The sequence below is a fragment of the Alligator sinensis genome, unplaced genomic scaffold, assembly GCF_000455745.1.
Source record: "Alligator sinensis unplaced genomic scaffold, ASM45574v1 scaffold599_1, whole genome shotgun sequence".
Classification (NCBI taxonomy): domain Eukaryota; kingdom Metazoa; phylum Chordata; order Crocodylia; family Alligatoridae; genus Alligator; species Alligator sinensis.
In genome coordinates, this window is record NW_005841968.1 from 2,164,356 (window position 1) to 2,189,783 (window position 25,428).

Here is a 25,428-nt window from a genome sequence, read left to right on the forward strand (position 1 = left end):
CACTTGAGCCCAGTTTCTCTCCTGCCCAGGCAGGGGGTCGGACTTGAAGATCTACAAGGTCCCTTCCGACCCGACTTCTATGATTCTATGAAAATGACACGTCAAGTTAGTGTAGTCCAAGAGTGATGTTGTAACCATGCTGGTCCAGAAAGTATGTGAGAAACAAGGATTTCTTAGGATGATACCTTTTACTGGACCAACTATGTAGATGGCCCCAAGTTAGACAAGCTTTCAAATGCAAAACATTCTTCCTCAAGTCTCATGACTAACATCAAATAAGTGTAATTACCTCAACTACATTATATATAGGCAGCTTTTTTTTTTTTTTTTTTTTAAAGGAAAAATGAATTTCTACATCACAATATTTATTTTACTGAAATATAAAATGTGTTTTATGCATGTTTTATGAATAAGCAATAAGTAAAATCAAGAAATACTACAGGTTCTTATGGTCACTGTAAACTTTGAATGTTTTTCTCACAAGCCAATCATATATACACAATTTCAACTGTCTCTACGTTGTGTTATCTTTGTATTTTGCAATATAAATACGCACCAAGTGCTTTACATTTCAGAAATAAATTATGCAACGACACGGGCGTCAAGGTGCATTATGTATACACCACAACTTCTGCAAATGACACCCTGTATTCTAAGCTACATCTTTCATTGCCTTCAGCATCATGCTGACAAAACAAAGACAACACAGATTAGCCTTCTGGCACATGCATGATTTTTTTTTTTTTGTAATTGTATTTATTTATTTTTTTTTACAGACTTTTTTTTGCAACCACATTGGACAAGTATTCTAAGAGCATCAAGTACTTCGGGTAGAGTTGTCCAAACTGTTGCTAACAATTGTATTTACTGCCAGCTGATGGCTTGTAAGCCTGCTGGGTGAACATGCTGTATTAGTGCAGTTTGAGTGGGCAGACTGTTTTCAAGTGTTCTGCTTTTATGGGCAAATAGTACTAAGCTGGCAGCTCTTGGAGTTGCGACATCGCTGGCATGGTCACAGGGACAATAAAAATAGTTCAATCATCAAAGATGGAGTGCTCATTGTATTTAATACTGCACACATGATAAATACATCCTAGAGGTCTATGGCACAGTTTTTACCCCATCCGACAAATGAAGCTGTTGCGGTCTCTCAGTACATGGACCACGGGAAACACTCGGGCTTTTTGCAACTACAGAGCTCTAGTAACGTCATTTAACTTGAGAAATTTTTCATTAAACGTGACATACGAAAGAGTTTCAACTCTTTTAAGCTTACAATTGGTGCAGTGCCAAGAACTAATACACAGGTATCAACAGTCTGTTCAATACACGGTTGAGCCCCTGGTCTCTGCTTGGCAAAACATCTGTGCAAAAATATTCCTAGTACCTGCTTCTTCGTAGGAGTGGGGTTCAATTCCTTAATATGCCTGGAAGTGATGATAACACATTTCCACTAATGCTAATTACAATTTTCTTGCTTGATGATTTAAGGTTCTCACAGAAAAAAAAAAAAAAAAAGCTAAATATGAATTACTACAGTGATGGTTAAATCACTGCCGGTAACTTGACACTTTATAAATATCCTTGACCTGTTTTCAATATCCTAGCTACAGTATATTCTGGTAAAATCTTTAGGGAAGTGTGATTTTTAAAACAAACAAGGTATCGAGTCTCCATACATTTTCACTTGTTCGGTGATGTAGTGGAGAGACTTGTTTGGGGCAAAGTCTCAGAAAGGCTTGCTCTGGGGGAAGAGTATTGGTAACTACGGCTCCCACAAGAATGACTGTATCAGTATCAGACGGATCACAACCTGTCATAGAGCTCACTTGATTTTCAAGATATTTTCAAATCAGTTTTATTACCCAATTTTAGTTGATTTTTTTTTTTTTTGAAAGATGGAGGAAAACACTAGCTTTTGTGATGAAAAAGTCTTCTGCATTACCTTCTGCCTGACAGGCAATGAGTTACCTTGACAATAAAGTAATATCATATGTAATTACACAGATAGTAACGTGTTTTGAATCACAAAATCATCGTTATTAGTGGCCAAAATCTTATATAATCTTTAAATGTTGTACAAGTGAATGCCTGGGCAAACATCTGGTGTGAGAATCTGTTGAATCATTCATACACAGATATCCATATCTTTCAACAATATCAATAAGGACACATTTTCACAGAATACCACCCCCCCCCCGCAAGATGTAACAGTGTGTTTGTGATGCTTGCTACTATCAAATTGTGACAACTCCTTTCAAACGCTTATCAAATTGTACTAACTTCCACGAACTGACTACTGCCATTGGCTAGCATATTTGCTAGTGAAAGCAATACTGTCAAGGTTTCTGGGCCACAAGCTGCAGTTTGACCTGCACCTGTTAAGTAATTTAGAGCCCTATTTGTACAGGGTTCTAGGCAGAAGAACTACATGGACTGCAGCTTTCATGTTGGCTGGATATAAAAATATAGTTTTGAGAAACAAAGGCTATAACGGCCATCAGGATCTCTTCAAATTATTGATTTTTATTGATTGATTTAGCAATTTATTTGACAGATATTAAAAAAAAAAGGTTTTAATGGACAGACCTGGCTTAAAATATCTACAAAAACAAACACACAAAAAAATGGATATGCAACATTATTATGATGTATTAAGGACAGCATGCGGTGTCCGTTTAAAAGGGCTTAAAATCTTAACTCTATCAGGGCATACGAGTCCTGTCAAGTTTAATGCGTTTAAAATCAAACTCACAATTCTACAAACCATTTTAAGCCGAGACTATACATTTTAAGCCAGGTTTATAAATTAAACTAGTTCTCTCAGATATTTAAAAATGCAGGACATGCAACCCACGTACAATATACTCCATCCCTTCCTAGACCCCCTGCACAAATTGGGTACTAAACTGCTTAGCAGGTGCATGTCAGATCTCTTCAGCTCTTAGCAGCACTCTGAGAAATAATGCCTTAAAAAGGACGTGTGTCCTCCATATCTGTTTGTATATGGATGTGAACCAACAGAAAATAAGCACAGCACGGACAGTGTCACTGCTCCATCCCCACCAGCACCTTCCAATGTCTACCTCTAAACTGCAGGGGCTAAAACACGAGGGGGCAGCTCAGTCTCCAAAAACATTCAAATGACTGTTTCTTTGCAGGATGTCAACTCTGAGCAAATGAGATATTGTTTTAGGCGAGAGGAAACTCCTTTTTAATACTAACTAGACCAAGACCAATATATGCCAACCGGCTCTCGGATGACAACTCATTTCTGTCATTTTTGGCCTGAACTGGATTCGAACTTCAACCTCTGCAGGTTGCGCGTGGCAGCATCATGTTATTCTACTCAGTCACCTATTCTTCACTTCACCCTTCACAGAGAGCTGCATTCCTGTTTATCTAAAATGTTATCATTCATCTTGCATATATTCATATTATTTAAAAAAATTCCTTTCATTAAAACTTTGAAGGAAAAACATAAGGTTAATAATTCATTTATGCCTACTTAGGATGTTCAGAATATGCACAAGAGATTAAAATATACTTTTTTTTTTTTAAAGAAGAGGACACTGATTATTACTGCACATCAATATATTTATATACTTATAGTACACACATATTACTCAAGTTTTCTATTATCCAAATAGAAATAAAACCTGAGAAGTTGCATCACTGTAGATGTGTAGGTCCCCTGGTCATAAAAACGACTACCATGCTATTGGTGCCATACAAAGAAAAACAAAACCAACATAACTCAAAGCCATGATAGAACATGTGGGCAACTAATGCATGCCCTTAAATATAATCGCACAACTTTACACACACAAATGTGTCAGCCTTTGTGGACAACCCCCCATCCTGTCCCTGAAGAGGATGTTTCTGACCTTTTGAGATATTACTCCGACGGCTGCCAATTGTAGATGTGTCTATTTTTAATACTGTGCAAAGCTATTAGGAAGATCTTCTGAGAGAGCATTCATGGGAGTTGTTAGATTATACTTCCCTTATTTAGGTTCCTGCTAAATCATTGTCAATTGGGATATCATAATTTTTTCCCTTTATATTTGGGTGCACTACAGCCTATTTCAGGATATTTTCTCCTCCCATTCCAATTTACAGATTACATGCACAGCATTATAAATTTTTTACATATTATTCCTGTATATGTCTCTGAAGATGCACTCAAGGCCCAATGAACGTAAGTGACTTGATGGATGTGTGCTATCGGTGCTGGAAAAAACCTCGTTTGATCATCCCCTGCACATTCTTCTTTGTCAGCTGTATTGAGGGTGTGGCCCACGAGTGTGCAGGCAAAGGAATGATCTATTTCTTGGCCTGCATCACGTAGGTTATAAGAATTCATATCCATGTCGCATGGGAAGGGGGAGTATCCAGTGAATGCTGTTAATTGCAACCACTACAGCAGAGGCCCTCTAAAATGATGATTAATGGACATTCCCTCTATCAAATTTCATTAATACCATCATTTAAAGCTAAACTGAGCATTGTATTTACTGAAAGATGATTCAGTGGAAATCATGATAAATTCCTTTAAAAAAATTCTCTATTTTGAATTTCTGTTTTAAGACATACAAAATTGGAACTTAGTATTGAAGAATTTTGATTAAATTGTTGGAAAAAAAATCTAAGGTGCTGAGACTCTTCTGGAAGAGTTATCTGAAGACCCTGAATTAAGTTCTTCAAACAAATTAAACATTTTTCTAAATGTTTTCAAATTAAACTACTCTATTTTAACTCATGTTTTAAGATGTTTCCATCCACCACTGTCAGAGAGAATTGTGCAAGCAACATGGAAACATAAGTATTTTAAAATCAAAAAAGGCAAAAACTAAAATATCTTTCCTGACCTGTCCACAGTTAAATTATCATGCTGAAGTTTTTATATCTTTGGTCAAAGTTCTTTCAATAATCACCAGTGTGGTAATTTTTTCCCCCTCTTCAACGGCTTTTGGGAAGAAAACAACATTAATGAGACTCGTGTTAAAACTGAAATGGTTTGCATAACTATGTCTGATTTAATATTTTCCATACATCAAGCTCAAATGTCTGCACTAACACAGCTATATTTATACTTTTTACAATTTGCTTTCATTTTAAAGATTTTCTTTAAAAGATATACAGGCTTATATAAGCAGCTTTATGCCAGCAGAATGGTTTAAAGCACCAATAAAACTATTTTATGACCAAACCCCTCAGGTGACAACTAGGTGACAAAGCGCTGGTAGAGCAGATCTTGTAAAAACCACTAGGAAAAAGGGGGAAAAAAGTGTTACTCTCAGCTCCATATATCGGGGGCACAAGTCAAGGGAATGGTGCAGGGCTCTAATCTACACTGGCTCCACCATGCTGCTCCAGTTTGCACCAGGGAACAGCCCAGCATGATAAGCCAGCCTGGGTTCTAGCTCATTGCTTGGTTATCTATTATTCTATTTCAGTATTTCTATTGCAAAGGTGGATGCTTTTCTTAGCTATGTTTTCCATATTGAAAATTTCATCCATATAATACCAGAGCTGCAAAATGAGGAAATTACTGTATTAATGGTACGCTAATCCTATTTCCCACTTTGCAGACCTTTGTATTCTGTGAACAATGTACTAATAATTACTGATGTAACATTTAGTAAAATTGAAATATTCTTTGCAACTTATGAAAAACACCCTAACAAAGAGAGACGTTCTCTTTTGTTAGACCCTCTCTGACAAGTTCAGCGTTTAACACACCATATATTAAAACTGCCCCCAAACTATATCAGAAAGAAACAGAACATGCATGGATTCATAACGGATAAGGCCAAAGAACCATCCAACAACTGAGGTTAACCTTTTCCAGCTCACTGATCCTAAGGTTTACCTAACAATTTGTCCGACTACAATGCATCTTTCAGAAAGGCATTCAGTCCCAATTTGACATAATCAAGAGAGAATCAACCACATTCCCTTACAGTTTGTTTCAATGGCCATCAATCCTCACTGTTAAAAAATGTGCATCTTATTTCAGTTTGAGTTTGTCTGGCGTCAGCTTCCACCCACTGGTTCTTGTTATACCTTCCTCTTCTGACTTTTAAGACTTAAATTTATCCAGCCCTGAGATGATTTTTATGCTTCTTTTTCTGCACCTTCTCCAATGTTTCAGTATCTCTAATGCAGATACAATAAGTCTTTACACTATTCATGTGCTGGTCTCACCCCATGACATATATAGAAGTAAAAGTATGATACACTTCCACTCACTACTTCTAATTAGCCAAGGATTTCTTTAATCTTTTTTTTGTCACTACTGCACTGGGATGTCATTCAAAGCTACTTGTCCACCATGGCTTCTAGATCCTTGCATTCACCACTTTCCAGATACATTTCTCCAGTCTAAATCTATTCCTTTTTGCTGTGCTTTACTTAGCTTCTGGCTGAATTACAATACATTTTCTTTGACCAAGCCCAAATTTACCAGGCAATCCATATTACACTGCAGGATTGCCCTGTCCTCATCATTTTTCTTTCTGCCAAAGTTTTCAGCATGACAAATTTAATTAGCAGTGGTTTCTTACCTCTAGAGCAGTACTGAAAGTACTGCGTGAAGGCCCCCTAAATTGCAGAACCCCACTAGAAATACCCCTAGTCAACAGTGATACCTCACTCACTGAGACAGCTCTTAATTCATTTAATGTATACGCTACTGATACCGCTGAGCTACTCTTTTTAAGCCGGACTGTCATGCAATATTAAGTCAAAGGGCAAACTCAAAGTATATTACATCTATACAGTTACCTGTGCGCAAAACTTACTACAGTACTAAACGTGACCAGCTATGTGCGTTTTAATCAAGTTTGACTCGGGTAGCTAGGAGGAGGACAAATGGCAGAGATGATCAACAGAAGTATGTATACCCTTACAGATTTGTTACATATATTTTATACAGTTTTTGAAAACTTAACACATGGAGATCCACATCTCTTAATTTTTCATAGTCCTTTGAGTCTCATACTATAACAACCAGCTCATCAAGGGGCCTACTTTCTCAAAGGCCTGAGGGCCTTCTAGCTTCCAATTTATATCATCACCACCTTGCAGAACTGAGCACTAAGTAACATAATACACCAGGAAATGGGTAACAGAATATTCTGTTGAAATTGTGAAGTCTAAAACAATGACTTTATCACTTCTTACAACTTCTTCACTGTAAAATCCAACACCAAGGTAGTAATTGGCAGGGACAAAATTATGGAGCAATTAGGGCATGACAGCAAAAGCAAACAAGAACTGAAAATGGGTTCGACACTTCTGGTAACAAGCAGGTAATTATCACAGCAGCTTGAAAGGGGCATAATCAACCAAACTGACATCATCCCTCCCACATAATAAAACGTGAAATCCCTTTACGTCCAATGTAGCTCTTACACACAGCTGGTAAATGCTGCTAGTCTAGTCTGTATGTCTGTGCCTGTTTAGCAGCTGAGGTTTCATTCAGGCCAGTTCAACAGTACATAATTTTTTTTTTTTTAGGATAATGATCGTTGTTAGATGCTTTCATCCACTGTGAAATAAAAAGACTCTTTACAGAGGGTAGTATTTTGTGAAAACCCTTTGCCGCCTCCTTCCAGTGTAATTTTGTTTTTAAAGTTCCTATAACTCAAAGTCATCCATTTACTTACCCTCCAAAAATAGAAAGTTTAATATTTTTTAAATATAAAAGCTGACATTGCTGAACATGTTGCATTTTTCCTATTGAACTTGACCTGCAACACATTTTCAAAGTCTTTCACAACGCAATCAAATGCATATAACTTAAACTTTGGAAAAATGGTAATACACATGGTGACTAGCAAATCATTACTTTGCTTGTGGGCCTTTCCATTGTGCTCATCATCCCAGTATCTGTCTACATCCCAAACAGTGGTAACTTAATCTTCAAAAAAACCTTTCTGAGGTAGAGTCCATATTTACAGATAAGGAAAAGAAACACCGATTAAGATAAACTTGGTCAACAGGGTTCAATATCCTCCATCAGTACCTTCCAGCTTTACTGTATCCTAGGAGTCTCACAACCCTAGAGAAGGTGACATTGTGAGTCCTTTCCAGTCACAGGCTCGGTAGTTTCCATTTTTCCAAATTAAGCCCCTCTCTTTCAGTTTTCTATACATACATCATCTAAGCTTCCTACGTTCCTTTGTATTGTGTCTCTCACTCCTGGCCTTAGCAAATGCAGTTAATTTACCACTGTCTGTGAATATCATTAGCTTACTGCTTCTTCCTTCTTCCAGCTCGTTAATGACAACATTAAATAAGACTGAGCCTAACCCTGATCCCTGTGGTCCTCCACAAGCCATCTGGCCCCTCTTCAATACTACCTTTCAGCCAGTTTTCATTCCACAACGGCTTAGATAAGAGCAATTCCAAACTCACTGGAACAACGTCTCAATTTGTATTAGCTTTTCAAGCAAGACTGCCATGGGTCAACATTAGATGCTATATGGGGAATCTACTATATCCACTTGTAACTCAAGTAGAAAATGCTACAATAAATATACCTGCATTACCAGTAACACTTATTTTCTATAGATTAACAAAATATTTTATACAGGCCAACCTTTAAAGAAGTACAAGAGCCAAAATTTAAGTACTTAAAAGATGGGAATTTTTAAAAGCACCTCCGTGACTTAGAAACACAAGTCCCACTGATTTTAACCTGGAAACCCTTTTGTAGGAGCATAGGCTGGTCAAAATACTTCAGTCTGGAGGGCTGGCTATTAGGCCTATGTGAAGCAGCAAGTATTCGATTTGGGCAATTCGGAGGGACAGTGATTTGAATCACTGTCCTGATTCGATTTGGCCAATTAGGATTTGGAGATTTGGCTGCCGAATCTCCTCCAAAATCAAACAAGCGGTGGCAGCAGTGGCAGCAGCGGGGGCATGGTAGAGGCGAGTGGGGCCCCAGCTCCCCCACATGGCTGCCCCGCCTGGCCCCAGTGTCTCGCCACTTAAAACAATCAAACAAACACACAAAAAGCCCCACGCCCACTGGCTGCTGTGATCGGGGCTTCTGGGGGCTCATGGCAGAGCCCCCCACAGGGCGGCAGCAGGGATTGGCCCCCCCTCCTGGAACCCGCGCAGCAGCTGTAGCATCGCAAGGGTGCAGCATGGCTCGGCAAGGTGCCACAACGCGCTGGCCGGGAGCTGGAGCCGCTCGGGCTGAGCGCTGCTGGGCTCCAGGTGACTGCTGGAGCCGCCCCAGTTCCAGGACAGTGTGTGGTGCTTTGCCAAGCTGTGCTGCACATATGCGATGCGTCAGCTGCCACACAGGTGTCAGGTGGGAAAGGGGGGCGATCATGAGCCCCCAGAGGCCTTGATTGCCACTGCTTATTGCCACTTTTTTTGTTTGTTTGCTTTGTTTTTTTAAAGTGCCGGGACACTGGGGCCAGGTGGGGCAGCCATGGGGGGGAGCTGGGGGAGTGGGCAGGGGGTGAGGTCAGGCCGGGGCCCCCCATGGTCCCCTCACCCCTCCTCCAGCCCCCCACCCCCTACTTACTAGCACAGACCATTTAATGGATCTCCTGATTCGATTTGGATTCAGAGATTTGGCCCCCAAATCAGGCCAAATCTCCTCCGAATCGAATCGGCTACCAAAGTTTTGCACAGCCCTATTGGCTATGAATAAAGCTGTGATCTATTTGCTTATCAGTTCTGTATACAAGTTTTTTACTCCATAAGGATGGTAAGAAAGACCCAGTCTCATGGGGTTTTTTTAGCATGGGAAAAAGGTGAGCCATTTTAAGTACTGAAACTCCTCAGGCAAACTACATTTCCATTTGAAACCTAAAATTCTACTAGCAATTAGGAAATTGAGAAGGATAAAACATCCATTTAAACTCATTTTAGATTAGGAAAATAGGAAATAAAGTAAAAAAGCTACATTAATTTTTAAATGTAAGTGGATTTTTAATTTAAAAGGACAATTTAAACATTTTAAGTTGTGTTTCTTTTAAACAACCTTGAGGCATCTTGCCTGTAGTGAGGCAAGATGCCCCTGAAGACTCCTGCCGTGAAGATTTGCCATAACATTTACCTATGCTCTCACAGAACGTCAGAAACTCAGCCTGGGTCCTACAACAACCTTTTAGTGGGGTCTCAGAGGCAAATGACACGGCCACGCCAAAATGTTATTTGAATCTGAGACCTGGTCGTTAGAGGTGCACCGATATATCAGTCTATATTGTATCAGCACTGATGAAAGGAAAATTGACATTATTGACCATCATCTTTTTTTTTGGACTGATGTGGCCAATCATGTCACCAATGATTGGGAAGGGGCATGTGGGGGGCAGATCGAGGCATCCTCAGTGAAGGAAGAAGTGGGGTTGGGGCTGGGGCAGATCCTGCCCAGCCGGGGTGGGGCAGAGCCGCAGGTGGCTTGTCTGGGAGGTGCGGGGTGACTTGTGCTGCTGCAGACACCCAAAGGGGAGACATGGGGGTCATGTGCCCTCTGGATCTGTGTGCAGGATGAAGGCAGGTTGCCTATTGCAGACTCAAGGCCGGGGGGTGGCACCAGACTCGTCCAGGCTGGGGGCTGGGGTGGGGCTGCGGCAAATTTTGGGGTGGCTATAGCCCCCGCCATAGACCCCTCTCCCAGTGCCGCCACCACCTGCCCCAAGAGCAGCCCTGGCCCAGCCCCCCTGACTAGGAAGAAGCTGGTGCAGCTCCCTGCCCTGAACCCACAGAAGGCAGCTTGCCCTCGCTCCATGCACAGATCTGGAGGGCACATGCCCCACCATACCACCCCCAGGGTGACTGCAGCAGTGGGAACCATCCCCCCACCCCAGACTTCCTTGGACACGGGAGTCCGCGGCTCCATCCTGCGCGCCACCCCACCCCACCCGTGCAGTGCCTGTCCCTGCTCCAGCCCCACTCCCTCCCTCACTCTGAGGGCCACAATCTGCCCCCTCCCTCATGCCTCTTCCCACCCCAACAGACTTACCAGCCAGACACTGCTCTCCAAGCTGCATATCAGCAATCAGTTCAGTATGAATCCTTTAACTCAGGTGTGTCAAAGTTACACATCATAGGCTGGAGCCATTTCATCCAACCTGAAGGGCTCTTGGAGGGGCTGGGAATTCACGAGTGGGTTCTGCCACTGAACCCCAAAGGTACAGAGCCCCATTGGGGATGCATTTCAGGGGCAAGAGTCATGGCTGTGTTAACCCCTGCACCACCAGTGCCACTGGAGGTGCATCTAGGTCTAACCCACAAGGGGCCCCACAGTTTGGATCCAAATAGAGGATGTGACACTCCTACTTTAATTCAAAATTCCTTTAAGAAAAACTATAAATGAAATCCAGGATTTCCCAGTGCAACAATATTGGCCTCAAACCTTGAAACATTTGCATCCAGACTCAGATTGTTTTCTTCCATGTCTTAATTCTAGTACTTTAGCCTATAAGCAGCAAAATAAATGTGTAAGCTCTCTTCTAACAAAGCAGCAGGTTCCCCCCAACCCCAGCCTTTGGCTCCTGGAGTGAAGGAAACACAGTAGTGTGCCTTGAGGAAAATGCTTTTCATCTAAACACCATTGAGTAACATTTTGTAGTAGGAGGTACAATATTTAAGCTCGAAGCTCTTCCCTTTAATCACTTCAAAAAGATCTGAGTAAATTGTACAATTAATAGAATATGGGTACTTTAAACTTAGACAGAACAAAAGATACACATGTGCATGTATGCTTGGCAGACATATGATTGGCCTTCTCCAGCCTGATTTTCAGAAGTGCTGAGAAGCTGCATCTACCATCAACTTAAATGGAGACTTTGAGTGTTTCACTGATCTTAAAAACAAAAGCAACTATTGAACTTCTGTCCCAGATCCCCTCCAGATTCAAGGTAACTCACAATCCCCCAGCGCCTCAGGATATTTTGTGCCTCCGTTGCAAATCACCCCTCACAGGGTGGGCAGGCTAGCCTTGGCCCAAGCTATCTGCTCTAGACAAGCAAGAAGGTGTGCTCTGGTGCCTCCTGGCTTCTGGCCTTGGCTGCATTTCCAGAATCAAAAGTGAATATCTGTTCATTTGCTTATTGGTTCAATCTGTGCAGCTTAAACTAACCTGCAAAGATTGAATTGATTCAGCCTTGGGCTTTGTTGACTGTCTGTACTTAGCCCATGAGGATATTTCTGGTTTGAAGAGACTAGATACAGGAGGTAACACCACTGAAAGTCAGCATATGCTCACAATGACGCAGAAAATTCACATTTTTAAAATATGAACTACTGTAATAAATGTATATGTTAAACAGCTTCACAATTAATTAAAACCTTTTAAAGTCACAGTCTTAGTCTTATACAATTTAGTAATTACACAACTAAAATCCATCAGGACCTAAGTTTATCACACAAGATTCACGCAGAGTAGAATACCTAACCAGCTATACCTTCAAGTTGCCTTTATTTCAACTATTCCTCTCTGAGAGATACGAAACTGAAAAGCCCAAATGACTGAGGGTTAGAAGAGCAATTTGGAAGAATAAAACAACTTCTGAAAAAACTATCCTTTGAAATTTCTCATGTTTGGTCTCAGGCCAAACAAACAAACAGGCAGGTCTGAAAATTCAAATGCTCAACTTGACTAAATCTATCAGCTCACTACTGCACAGGAAAGGTAAATCACTAAAAATGTCATCCTGTTTCCAGTCAACAACTTTTTTTTTTTTTTTAATTACTATCGCATAGTTAAGGAAAGAAATAGACAATGCTTCATAAGCTTCCACAAACTCTAAGCAAAATATACTTGTGTCCATGTATTTCAGCAAGCACAAAAATTAAATTTGCTACTATCTACTTTAACATTATATGAACTGAATTTCTTTGTTCATGTTGTCAGTGGAATCACCATACAGGGTTTCATTAATGGACTGATGTTACTTATGAACATCTGCTATTGAAGTTTATAGATCAAATCTTAAACATTAGGTCAGGTTTCTAGATCTTTTATAAAGCAGCCTTCTTTAAGTGAGGAGACGAAACTGCTATATGCCTCCTAATGGTCTTTTAATGCAGACATATAAGCTAAGGCTTTTAAAAAAAAAGGTACTCGTTACTCAAGATGAGCAACAGAAAATACTGAGGCTGATGAGCTTTTCTATTTAACTATTAAAAGAAAATGTACTTTAAAGGAAATGTGACTCTCATATATGGGCACTACAAGTCTAAAATACTGGTCTTGTTTCAGTTGAGCAAAATTAAGCCAGTATTTCTGCTAACTCCTAAACCTAAATTCTAATTGCATCTTAAAGAAAGGATAGCTTTTGCAGGAAAAATAGTAATACATTAAGGAAACTCTGATTACATATTTTTTTAAGATACACAATCATACATTTTATACATACATATTAGGGCTGTGCAAAACAGCACCGTTCCACTTCAACTTGAGTTTCGAGGTTTCGACAGAACAGTGTTTCGTTTCGAATTTCATTTTGATTTGAAACTGCTGTTCTGGTTTGCTTCATTGAAACAGTGACAATGTTTCGCCCACACCCTATAATGGGGAAGCTTGAAACAGCTTTTCTCATCCGATGGGGGGCCTGCAACCCCAGGAGGACTGTGGGGGCTGTGCCAGTCTTCCCGGGGATGTGGGCCCCCAGTCTACCTGTCAGATGAGGGAGGGAAGCCAAGTGCTGCTGCCTGGGACCAGGGAGCTGGGGAAGGAAACTGAGCCCAATGACTCAGTTCCCCTCCCCAGTGCTATGATCAGGCTGGGGATGGGAACTCAACCCAGCTCGGCTGAGTTCCTTTCCCCAGCCCACAGCACTGGGGAGGGGAACTGAACCCAGGCTCAGTTCCCTTCCCCTGAGCTGTGATCGGCTTCTGGCAGCCGGGCCGCGGGAGGCGGGAGAGCCAGGGCTGCGCTCCCAGCTGAGCCACATGGGGCTGCGGAGCCGCTGGGAGCACAGGCCTGGTTCTCCCCCATCTCCCACCACCTGGCTGCTTTGAAACTCGAAACATTTCAACTAGCCTCGTTTTGTTTCAAGGCTGTTTCGAAGCCCTTCTTTTCGATTCAATTTCACTATTTTGAGCTCAAAATTAGTCAAAACAGTGTCAAATAGAAACAGCTGGTGAAATTTCGCCTAGCCCTAATACATATACACACGTACATATAGACACATATAGTTATTATATACATGCACACACACATTAGGTTAGATATTAGGAAAACTCTCACTAGGAGGATACTAAAGCACTGGGACAGTTACCCAGAGAGGTGGTGGACTCTCCATCCTTGAAGGTTTTTAAGACCCAGCTAGACAAAGCCTTGGCTGGCATGATCGAGTTGGGGATGGTCCTGCTTTGAGGTTGGGGGGTTGGGACTAGATGACCCCCAAAAAAAAAAAAAATCAATCTCCAAAAACAAACAAACCCTTAATATACAGATACTAACATGACTGTCAATGCAGTGTCGAGAGACTGTATTTTCTCACATAACATGGACCTTTTCTGCAAAATCAGGCCCCCAAAACTGACGCATGTGTATTAAGTGAAGAAGCAGTTTTCTTCACAGGAAAAGAAGAAAACCTGGAGACATGGCACGGCATCTGCCAAGATGGGTGTTGCTGTTCTGGCTCAGCAATCCGAAGGGGCAGGTGCTGTGTTAACCCTTGCATAGTTGTAGCTATTGGCTAAGCACTGTAGCTTGCGCCTGAAGCAGCAAGGGAGCTGCTGGTAGTATCTTCAGGAGTCTTGTGATATGGAAACAACACTATTTATAGGAAATTTAGGTCTTTACTGCAAGTTCTTTATCAGTCTAGCTACTGCCTTTGCAAAGGTCTGGGGCCTAACTACAGCAAGTCCTCCTGGGAACAGCATCCAGGATGTGTGGTATCAGTTCTTTGGCAGCAGGAACTTCCTGGTGTGGCAGGGAGTTAGTTGCTAGCTGCCTCATGCAGACGGTCTCCTGGGATGCCGCGCACCCTGGACGCTCCATGTTCCCAGGAAGCCTTACTCTAATGCCACCCATCCAGCCACAACTACAGAGGATTCTTTCTTTCTACATTCTGCCTTCCAAGAACAAGGTGTGCGTTTTATTTGTGAGCGTGTCATATGCCAGCAAGTATGGTAGTTGCTTTGGGGAAGATTTTCAGTTTACCAATTCAGAAAAAAAAATTTAAATGTTCCCAAAAACAAATTTATGAAGAGAAAATGTAAAATAGAATCACAGAAAATTAGGGTTGGAAGGGACTGCAGGAGGTCACATCTAGTCCAACTCCCTGCTCAAAGCAGGACTGTCTCCAACTAGGTCATCCCAGTCAAGGTTTTGTCTAGCCAGGTCTTAAAAACCTCCAAGGATGGAGAGTCCCCCACCTCTCTGGGCAACCTGTTCCAATGCTTTACTACCCTCCTAGTGAGAAAATTCTTCCTAATATCTGACCTAAACTACCCTTGCTGCAGCTTGAGACCGTTGCTCCTCGTTCCATCATCTGCTACTCCTTCCAAAAAGGTTTCAGTTAGTTATTTAAATACTTTTAAAAAATATTATTTTATAACAATACTAGTTCCCCTATATAGCACAGACAAAACTACAGACAAAAATTGAGGGATGCCAGCCTTTCAGAGCTCCCCAGGGACAACTCATCCTGTTTTGTATATGGAGTTTTCATGGAAAAAAAGTCAACTGGCATCCTTACAGATCTCCAGCTACCAAGCTTCAACCTACTGTTACTTCTTGCACAAAATGTTCTAGCATACTGCAACAAAATATACAAATGTATTAATTAAGACACACACACATGAAAAATAAACTTGAATGGCATTTCTTCTACACACAATAATTTTATGCTTGTTTCCAACAAATGTTCCAATATGGCCCCTAATAAAAATAGTCTTAACATTGCTATATGCAAACCTAGCTAAACTGAAAATTCATTTTATGTTCCACACAGGACATTTCCAAGCCTGTTATAATAACAAATGTACCATTAATTAGTTTGCCAAACTATGTTGAATGAAATAATTTAAACATTTCTTAAGTAATGTTAAGTTGCTGCAGGAAAGACTGGAAAGCATTCTTCTCGGTTATCCCTTTAAGAAACATTATTTGAGTGCTGAAGAAATTCTTTAATGTATGGTTTTCAGATGTTTGGTTATAATTCAGCAAAATTCCAATAACTTTTACTGCCACATAGACCAACCTAATGCTAAATGGACTGGACTGCTATATTTGTATACAGATAAGAATTCAGGGCTTTAAAAATCTCTTGGCAATTTGCTTTAACTGCTCAACATTTTCCAAAAGCAATAAAAATTATTGTGGTTTATTCACTTTCAATTGCTATAAAAATTAGGAAAAATCTCTCTCTGAATTAAGTATTTGCAAAAGTTGCCAGAATGAAGATTTCAGTCTCACTCTCCTGGCTACAAAACAAGCAGCTGTAAAGCAAATCATTCCACACACCTCCTCTACCAAATGCCTTAACTCTGACCTAAAGAGACCATCTTCAAGCTTGACAGGACAGTCTGGCATTAGTGCCCACCCAGTCCTTCACCTGTAGACAGAGGATACCAATACAAAGACCAAATTACAGATACCAATATGCAGACCAAGTTGTCGATACAAGGATGCCAATTGTGTTGGTGGTTTTAGTGATGAAGACATTTGTCCCCTGGATAGCAGACTGACATTAGTTTCACAAAGGGGGCTACACAGCCATCTGGTGGTAGCAGATTTCATTTCATTACTGGCCTGGACCAAACTCAAAAGAAGCATCTGCATAAAAATACGTTCTCCTACTTTCCATCTCTTCAGTTCAGTTTTATTCCTTAAAACTAACTCATTTCTGAACATAGCCACAAATGCAATGGTTTGTTATCCCAGATAAGGAATCTCTCTTTCCCCACTAGGAACGCACACTTTCCAGCATCTCACATGTTTTCAGACCAGGAGCTACCACCAAGCATGTCTCAGAAGCATCTCTCCTTAAATCTCTTTTACCCACCATAGCAACAAGTATCAAGCCGTCTAATTTGGCAATGTACCAGTGGGAAAGCCAGAAAGAAGACTTTATACAGCACTCTGCATATCCTTTACTTACAGCAGTGATTCTCAGGCAGGGTGCCACAGTTTTGAAGAGCAAAACTCTTTTCCCCAGTGAGAAGTCTGTGATTGTTCATTGTCCTTCAGGAGACAGCTTGTTAGCTTGGACCTCTGCTAACACTGGACTTAAAGGATCATGGCAGGTGACACTCGGTCTTTGTCCACTGACCAGATGATCATAATTCGTAGGTGAAAAATAACCTTGGGATCAAGAAGCTGTCCCTCACATATATACATATACACATATATATCCTAATCTATATATCTATACACACACACACACACTTTCATTTCAGCAAAATCTAAGTTTTTGTTTAAAAATGTACAGAGCAACTTCTGCTTCCTATGAATTCATTCTTCCAGTGGATTCCAAATTACTCGACTTGGAAAATAGTTCAAGTATGATATGTGCCATGCCTTTGGAAAAAGCTAACTGATGTTTTGCTCCTATCTATGAACTTGCAATAAGATCCAGTTCTAGTAGACAGCTATTCTAGCATAAGTCTAACTTTCCATAGAAATGGGTTTTTTTTTTAGTTTGTTTGTTGTTTTAACTAGGGCTGCAAGTGGTTGAAAATTAAGTACTACCAAATTTCTGGGCTAAACAATCTTGGAATGAAATACTTCCCCATAGTAACAAGATAAAGAACTCATTACAACAGGGGTTTTCAACCTTTTTGCATCACTGTACCCCCGGTGGCTGGATGCGGAGCAGTGTACCCCCAGCCGCTGAGCAGGGGGGGCAGAGGGAGAGCGCGTGGCCAAGCGGGGGGGGTGGGGGTGGTGAACGGCCAGATGTGAAGCGGCAGCAGCCCCCACGTGCGAGCTTCCCCCACCCCCCACGTCTGGCCGGGCAGGTGATGCCTGCGTGGCAGCGCGGGATGCTGCGTGGTGACACTCCGTCCCTGCCCACCCGTGCATACCCCCTAGTGCCATCCCCAGTATCCCCAGGGGTACAAGTACCCCTGGTTGACAACCCCTGCATTACTACATCAACTTATGGAGACTATCATAGCCAGCACTGGCTTTTTCTTGCAAAGATTACTACTAGTCTCAGAAAAAAAAGAAAATGTTTAATTTGGATTTTCCTAAGTGGGATAAAGGGATTCTACTATCTAGTGCACTGGAAAAACTGCTTCGTTATAGTCATCGAGGACTATGTTCATGTACTGAAATACAACAGTTTTCAAGTTTCTTGCAAATCCTTTTAGCTCAGGAAATTGCACAAATGTCAGAAGATGAACACTTCTCCATCGAAAAGTCTGGCAAAGGAGCGACTCAGCCTATTAGTTTTCTATTACATAGTGTGTATGTTGGGGGGGAAGGGAGGGGTGTGTAAGACATTTCTTTTTCCAGAAAAGTCTCTAATACATAATCTGTAAATCCATGCATTTTACTTAAGGAACCCAGGGGAGAAGCTTCCCTGAATCCATTTCTTGGCCCGAAACTCTGGTAAAGGAGCTAGAATCAATGCTTAGGATGGGCCGTGCACATCATCTCCAAAACCACAGTTCTCCAACAGTCTGCTAAGATTTAACTTGGAAAGATAGTGCTTGTGATAACTGGATTTTTGATGGAACTGTCTATAGCATGAGAATTGGACTGTTGATACCAAATTAGGTCAACACTGAACAACTCCTAGAAGCAGAAAGTCCTTGCTAACTACAGAAACAGTTTAGTCTGTACACACAATGCAACTGTGATTTTCGTTAATACCTGAAACACAAGGAATAAAAATTAACATCACAAGGCTGACACAGACCCCTTGGGCCAAAGTCTGTGACTAATTACATCCTGGAAACTCCAATTAAGCCAACTAAACTGCAGTATGGTTGCATATAGTACAATTCAGTGAAGTTATCTTCCCAACTTGCAGAGACCTGAAGAGCAAGAACAAGCTGGCAATGTCAATTTATATAACTAGGCATCCATTATTAGTCATGTTTGATCATATATAATAATTAAAAAGGACTAATATTTTAAAGCCACATTTTGTTATTCAAAACACAATAAAGGGGAAAAGAGCTAGACTGCCCTATTTTTACTCATGCTGGTGACCATTTACTACTTTGAGTATTCCCAATGACTTCAGTTGTCTTTGAATCAGGATTTTTGTGAATTACAGAATATTTTATCATCTTAATTAATTTCATGAAAAGTTCCTCATTTGAGGTTTAGATGCAACAGCAGTAAAAATACTTAGGTAGTCTTGGTAAACCTGGGTACAGCGAATATTGTAAAATTATCCACCAATAAGAAAAGGTGCGAGAATGGTGAGGCAGTGGAATAGACAGCCTAGGGAAGTGGTGGAATCACCATCATTGGAGATGTTCAAAAGATGTTGGAGAACCATTAGTCAGGGATATCTAGGAGTATTTTATGAGCCTCTGTGGGTATTCCTATGCTTCTGGGTTTTACTGGTTGCAACATGGGGCCCAAAAGGATTTTTTCCCCTCCCGTTGTTACATATATCAGGGTTTGGGGTATTTTTTCCCCTCTTCCTCAGAAGCACTGGGGGTTGGCCACAGTTAAGGCTGGGGATTTTGAATGGGGTGTGCCAGTGCTCTTGCAGGCACTAAAGCCTGGGGGTTCCTGGTTAGAGGATCCTCCTCTCTGCTCAGGGTCAGACCGACTGCCACGTCTGAGGGTCAGATTACCCCATGGTCAGTCTGATACAGTGTGTGGAAGTTTTTGCCTTCCTCTGTGGCAGGGGGCATGGCCTTCTTCCTTGGATCTCTCGAGTACATTTTGACAACCCTTGCAGCAGCAGGACACTGGCCATCATTGCCTCCCCCCACCTGTGACAAGTTAGGGTGCTATGCTTTGTGGTTCTGCAATGGGGTTGCCTGAGTAGCTTTAGCAATAGATTAGACAAGGATATGCTGGGGTGGTTTGGACAAGGATGATCCTGCCTCAGGCAGGGGGTTGGACTACATGACCTCCTGAGGTCCCTTCCAGCCTTACTTTGTAATGAAAAAAAAGGGGACAGTTCTGTACTTGGATTCCAAGAGTCTTCTCTACAGTCAGTTCTTGGGAGCACCACTTCCCTCATCATTTCTGCCACTTCCAAGAACTATCTAACACCACATTAACGTAATGTTCTAACAGATTTCAGAAAGTTTCAAATGCTCAAAGAGAGATAACAGAAATGACTACATCTGTAAAGTTTTACCGTTAATATAAGGATATGGCCCCTGGATACAAACATTTCTATAGTTAAGTTACAGAAGTAACGCAATTCAATTTCTAAACCACTAATTGTCAGAGCTATTGGACAGATAGATTCTTTATTAAAAGTGAATCTGATAAAGACAACGGCTTGAAAATGGCTAGCGGTTAAATGGGAAGCAAAGGTATTTTGGGAGGTGATACCTTAATATTGGACCAATGCAAGTTTGGGAGAGATTTTACATAGACTGTCAACACAAAGTACTCTTCTTCAGGTACCCCTCTTCAGACTGGAACATCACCCCAATGCTAGCAACTAAACCCCATCCCTTCAAATAGATATAGGATGAGGGTGAACAATTAAAGAGTTGTTATAGTGCTTTTTACAGAAAGTTCAAGACTGGTACAAAAGTTAAACAGAGTATTAAAAAAGTTCAAAACCCGTCATCTTCACCCAGCCTAGTTTTAGGGAGGTATTTCCAAAAGCCTGTATCCTAGTCCTTACAAAAGCACTTTTAAAAAATCCTTGATTTAAGGCTTGAGTCTTGAGTTCTGAAACTCACCACCACTGCTTAATACGATATCCCCTCTCTCAGAGCAGGACTTAAAAATCTAATGCTCAGTTTTTGAAGTTCTAACTGAAGTTACCTTTACAACTGTCTCCTTAATTAAAACCTGAGAAAATGGAAAGGGATAAGAGCCAAATGGAGGGGAGAGGAGGTTAAATGCACTTGAAAAGAGAAATTGCTTGGAGACGAACAACTCTGCTAAACCAGATTGAGGTGAAATAAAGGCACTAAGGCTGCCCTTCTCATCCCCAATCTCCTATCTGCCTTATTTTTTTTATATGTCTATGATTTTTCGATTCTCTAATCTTGACCAAACCAATACATGACTTCCCACAAAAATACACTGGCTTGATACTTCACTCAGTCTCATGAACAATGAAGCTTAAGGTAGTTATTTTACAGCTACAATGAAGTCTGCAACAGGAAAACTGATAATGTTTAAAGTACTGCCTGATTTTCAATCCATGCCTTCATTTTATGAGCATGTTGGCAACTTGCCGTACTACCTACCAAACCTGCATTTTTAACCTTCACTTTCGCATCACATAGTCCCCAAACGTATGGCTGCTCAGGTCTCCTTACACATTTCCTCTTCCATGCTTTCTGCTCTACCTGTTCATCCACACTGTCCCTTGTGCTTGATAAGGCCTCCAAAAAAGTCTGCCATCTTTCTACCCTTATTTCAATTAAAGCACTCCAAGGGTCTAACTTCTGCAGCACTGCCTCCGCAAAATGAGAACATCTAGTTACATGAGTTAAAACGGTTACAAGTCTGGAAGGAAGCCCTCCCGCTTAATGGCAAAAACTCACCTCTAATACAAATTTCATAAAAATCTATGTCATATGTTTCCCTGTCAGAGTTTCTTGTACCCTCCTCTGTAGGGTCTCTGAATCAAGATACTGGCTTAAATGAGCTAGTGCAGGGATTTGACACTCTTTTGGCCCCTTGGGCCAGGTGCAGGCCATGGGGCTCTTTAAGAGCCAGATCCACCTCTGGCAGCGGGACAGGAGTGGTGGTGTGCTGGCTCAGAGCTACGGGGATTAACATAGCTATTGCCTGGCTTCTCGCCACTAAAACAAATCCTCAATGGGGCTCTCTATACCAGATTTTGACGGTGAGCCGCACTCCTGCTCATCTCTCCCCTTCCACCCCCAAATTCCTGGCCCCTCCAGAAGCCCCTGTAGGCTGTATCTTCAACATCCTTGGGGCAGCAGTAGGGCAAGCTCACTGTTTACACTTGACAAAAAACAAACAAGACACTTTTATAACATCAAAAAGGTCTAATCTGAATAACATTTTATCCATAAAAATATATCTTTTCTTGACTCTCTCTTCCTTGGTATATTGAATTCCTTCAAATATAACACTGTCCTACCATTTAAGATGCACCTAGACTTTTTGACTTAATTTTTATCTTAGCACTGTTTAAAACAAAGAATACTTTGCTGAAATGAAATCACATCTATCAAAATGGGTGTCCAGCTTGAAAAAGCAAGCCTTCACTTTCTCTGGGGCCCCATTAAGCGATATTATTCAAAATATTTCATTTTATTTTTTCTACTGTCTTAAAAATTTAAAATATTTGTCAACTTGGATTATAAATCATTGCATTTTCTAGAAATAAAGTAAAATGTACCATTAGCACTACCGTCCACTTCGTTCATAATATGTACGTGGGACTCGCATGCAAGAGGAGGACTATACAAGAGATGAAGAAAATCTGGAAAGAACCACCTTACTTCAACTAACTTGCAAGGCATTGGTACTGGAGGAGATCAAATATCCTCCATAAATATCCTCCACACACACACACACACCATACAATCTCCTATTAAGGATGTTACATGTACCCATGAAAAAAAAAAAAGTCCTACATAAGGTAACATATAGTTTTGATATTTCTGCATGCTTAATGCAATTGTTTTCAAGAAACAAAGACATTTCTTTGCAACGGAACCGAAACAAAGCATGTTTGTTTTACCATGATGTAATTAAACAATAATGTTTTGCAACTTACTTTAGTATCCGTTTCCAATCTAAAAAGCCCAACCCTGGAAACCTAAATCAGGCTGTGTAAGCAAATACTCTGAATGTCCACAGAGTAATAAAGTATAACTAGCCTTATTTACAATCCCTTAGGATTACCAGATAAAAAACATAAACCTGAAATCTCTTACTTGACCTTCGTTACTACGTCCCTACCACTCGACCACGATACTTTTCCTGCCATTCCACGCTGCTAATGCCATTTCCTGGTTCACTGGAGGTATCCCAGAATGCACTACTGTGACATAGCAAATGCCATGAATTGCAACAAGACATCTGATATCTGTGATATCACGTTCTGGGATACTGCCAGTGAACCAAAACATGCCAAAGGGATTTCACAGAGGAAAGACAGAATTATAAAAGCTGAGCTAAAGGCCCACGGTCAACTTGTTTTAAAAAAAAAAAATGCTTCCCTCCGATCTACAGGACCCACTCCTGTTACCAGGAGCCTTTATGATAACTAAAGCTGAAATAACTTAGAGAAAAAAAATAGTCTATTTCTCCATGCATTCACACAGTGCATTTGCTAGCACACTAGACAGCTGGTTTCACTATTTCCCCATGCGCTGTTAGTTTCTTTGGTTGTTGGGCTGAATATTTGATAGGAAGTCTGAAGGGGGGGAAAAAAAACATGAAAAAGAAAAAAAAAAACTGGTTGGGGGAGGGGGCAAGGATTAAAACTACAAAAACCAGGAAGGTGGCGAGAGGCAAGGACTGGGGAAGAAGATTCTTCTTTTAAACCTGAACAGACAGATCCCCGGTTGGCAATGCTGTTTTGAAAAGATGTCTGTGCTGAACAGTGCCTACAGCCTGGCCAGGAGACAGCAGAGAGCAACACAGAAATCCATACATTATTTATCATTTTTGATTTGCAGTTTCACCTTTAAGAAAATTGTCTGCAGGAGCATGTGGTGTATAATCACATGCTAAGCAAGCTTGTATGCTGGGATCACGTTCTGCTATTGCAGAAAATAAAAATATAAAGGGCTAGAACGCAAGAACAATGAGAAGAAATGTGAACATTTTCTCCATAACTCATTCTCTGTTGGGGCTGGAGAAGAAGGAAGTCGGGTTTCATTATTATAACGTGTCAACCTAGAACAGTCTGACGAGATACAAATGACGGTACCTACAGAAACGCATAAATGATCTTTTGGATGAAGACTACCTAGATTTATACTGTAAACACAATCCTCTGCTACTACTTTCACATAATAGAGAGCATAGGAAGGCGTCAAGTTTTTAGTATAACCCGGTCAGTTCTCAAGCCTATGTAAAATTAAAAACTGTGGATATTCAATAGACTCAAAGCACACTATCAGACGGAGAGGATGTTTGTGACCGATGTATTAACAGCGGCATGCATCAAATGCTTTCAAAACATTACAAATAAAATGCACGGTGCTCTTTAATGAGACATTAATGAACGGTTAGCATGGACCCAGCTGCCTCACATTAGTGCTTTGTTGATAAAAAAGCAGATCTTGTCTTCGGTCTACATTTGTTTTGCAAGTATAGGGGGCTAAAAATATTTGACCTAAGCAAGCAGTGAGGCTATGTTTTTTTCCTAAAGTAAGTGTGTGTTTTATTGTGCCTGAAGAGAGCATGAAGTATTTACTGCATCACAATGAACAATGAACACAGATATATCTCCTCTAAAACAATTTTTTTTTTTTTTTTTTTATTTTACACTATTGTGTAATTTTGAGCGTGCATATGCTTACGGGTCCTGTCAGAACGCCACAGGCTCGCCTTAGTTTTGCAAGAGCAATACTGACCCACTCGTCTTTTGTGTCTTGGAAGAGACATAATAAGACGAGACTATTTCAGTACTAGCAGATGGGGCTTTAAAAGATCCCTTTGGAAGCGATGCAAAAACAAAACAAAATAAACCGTGCCACACCACAGAATCAAAAAAGGCAAAAATAAAAACTAGCCTAAGTTTACGAATGTTTTTCAAGCATACAATGAACGCGGCTACATCCCTGACAAATGTTTCACTGGGGACCCGGGGTGACAGTATCCAGCATTAGTTACATGAGGAAAGCAGTCCTTGAAGGATACAATAGGCAGCCGATGCATGACGGGCTCGGTGTTTTCGAAAAGCTCGGCATTAAACCATCACCCTGCTCCCTCGCAGTGTTTGCTCAAGTTCGCCAGCCGCTTACATAACCCATCCTTTAACTTCCCACCCGTCTGCTCCTTGCTCAGCCATCGCCAATCCTCCTCGAAGACGGGTTAAACACCCAGCAGGGTCGATGTGAACAACGCACCCCCCCCGATTAAATTTCTTCATTATAGCAAATGCTTCTCGGGCACGAGGAGCCTGCTCCCTCGCAGTGTTTGCTCAAGTTCGCCAGCCGCTTACATAACCCATCCTTTAACTTCCCACCCGTCTGCTCCTTGCTCAGCCATCGCCAATCCTCCTCGAAGACGGGTTAAACACCCAGCAGGGTCGATGTGAACAACGCACCCCCCCCGATTAAATTTCTTCATTATAGCAAATGCTTCTCGGGCACGAGGAGCGAGGCCCCCGCGCCGGGCACTGCCAG

General features: G+C 41.2%; 1 protein-coding gene across 1 annotated transcript in view; it reads right to left on the reverse strand.

Annotated features, from left to right (window-relative positions):
• The window catches only part of KMT2C (lysine methyltransferase 2C), a 282,429-nt gene extending 259,375 nt beyond the window's left edge, over positions 1 to 23,054 (reverse strand). Inside the window, 1 exon segment of the mRNA XM_025200451.1 lies at positions 23,005 to 23,054. The gene's annotated coding sequence lies outside the window, so the exon portion shown is untranslated.
• Positions 23,055 to 25,428: the final 2,374 nt, after the last annotated feature.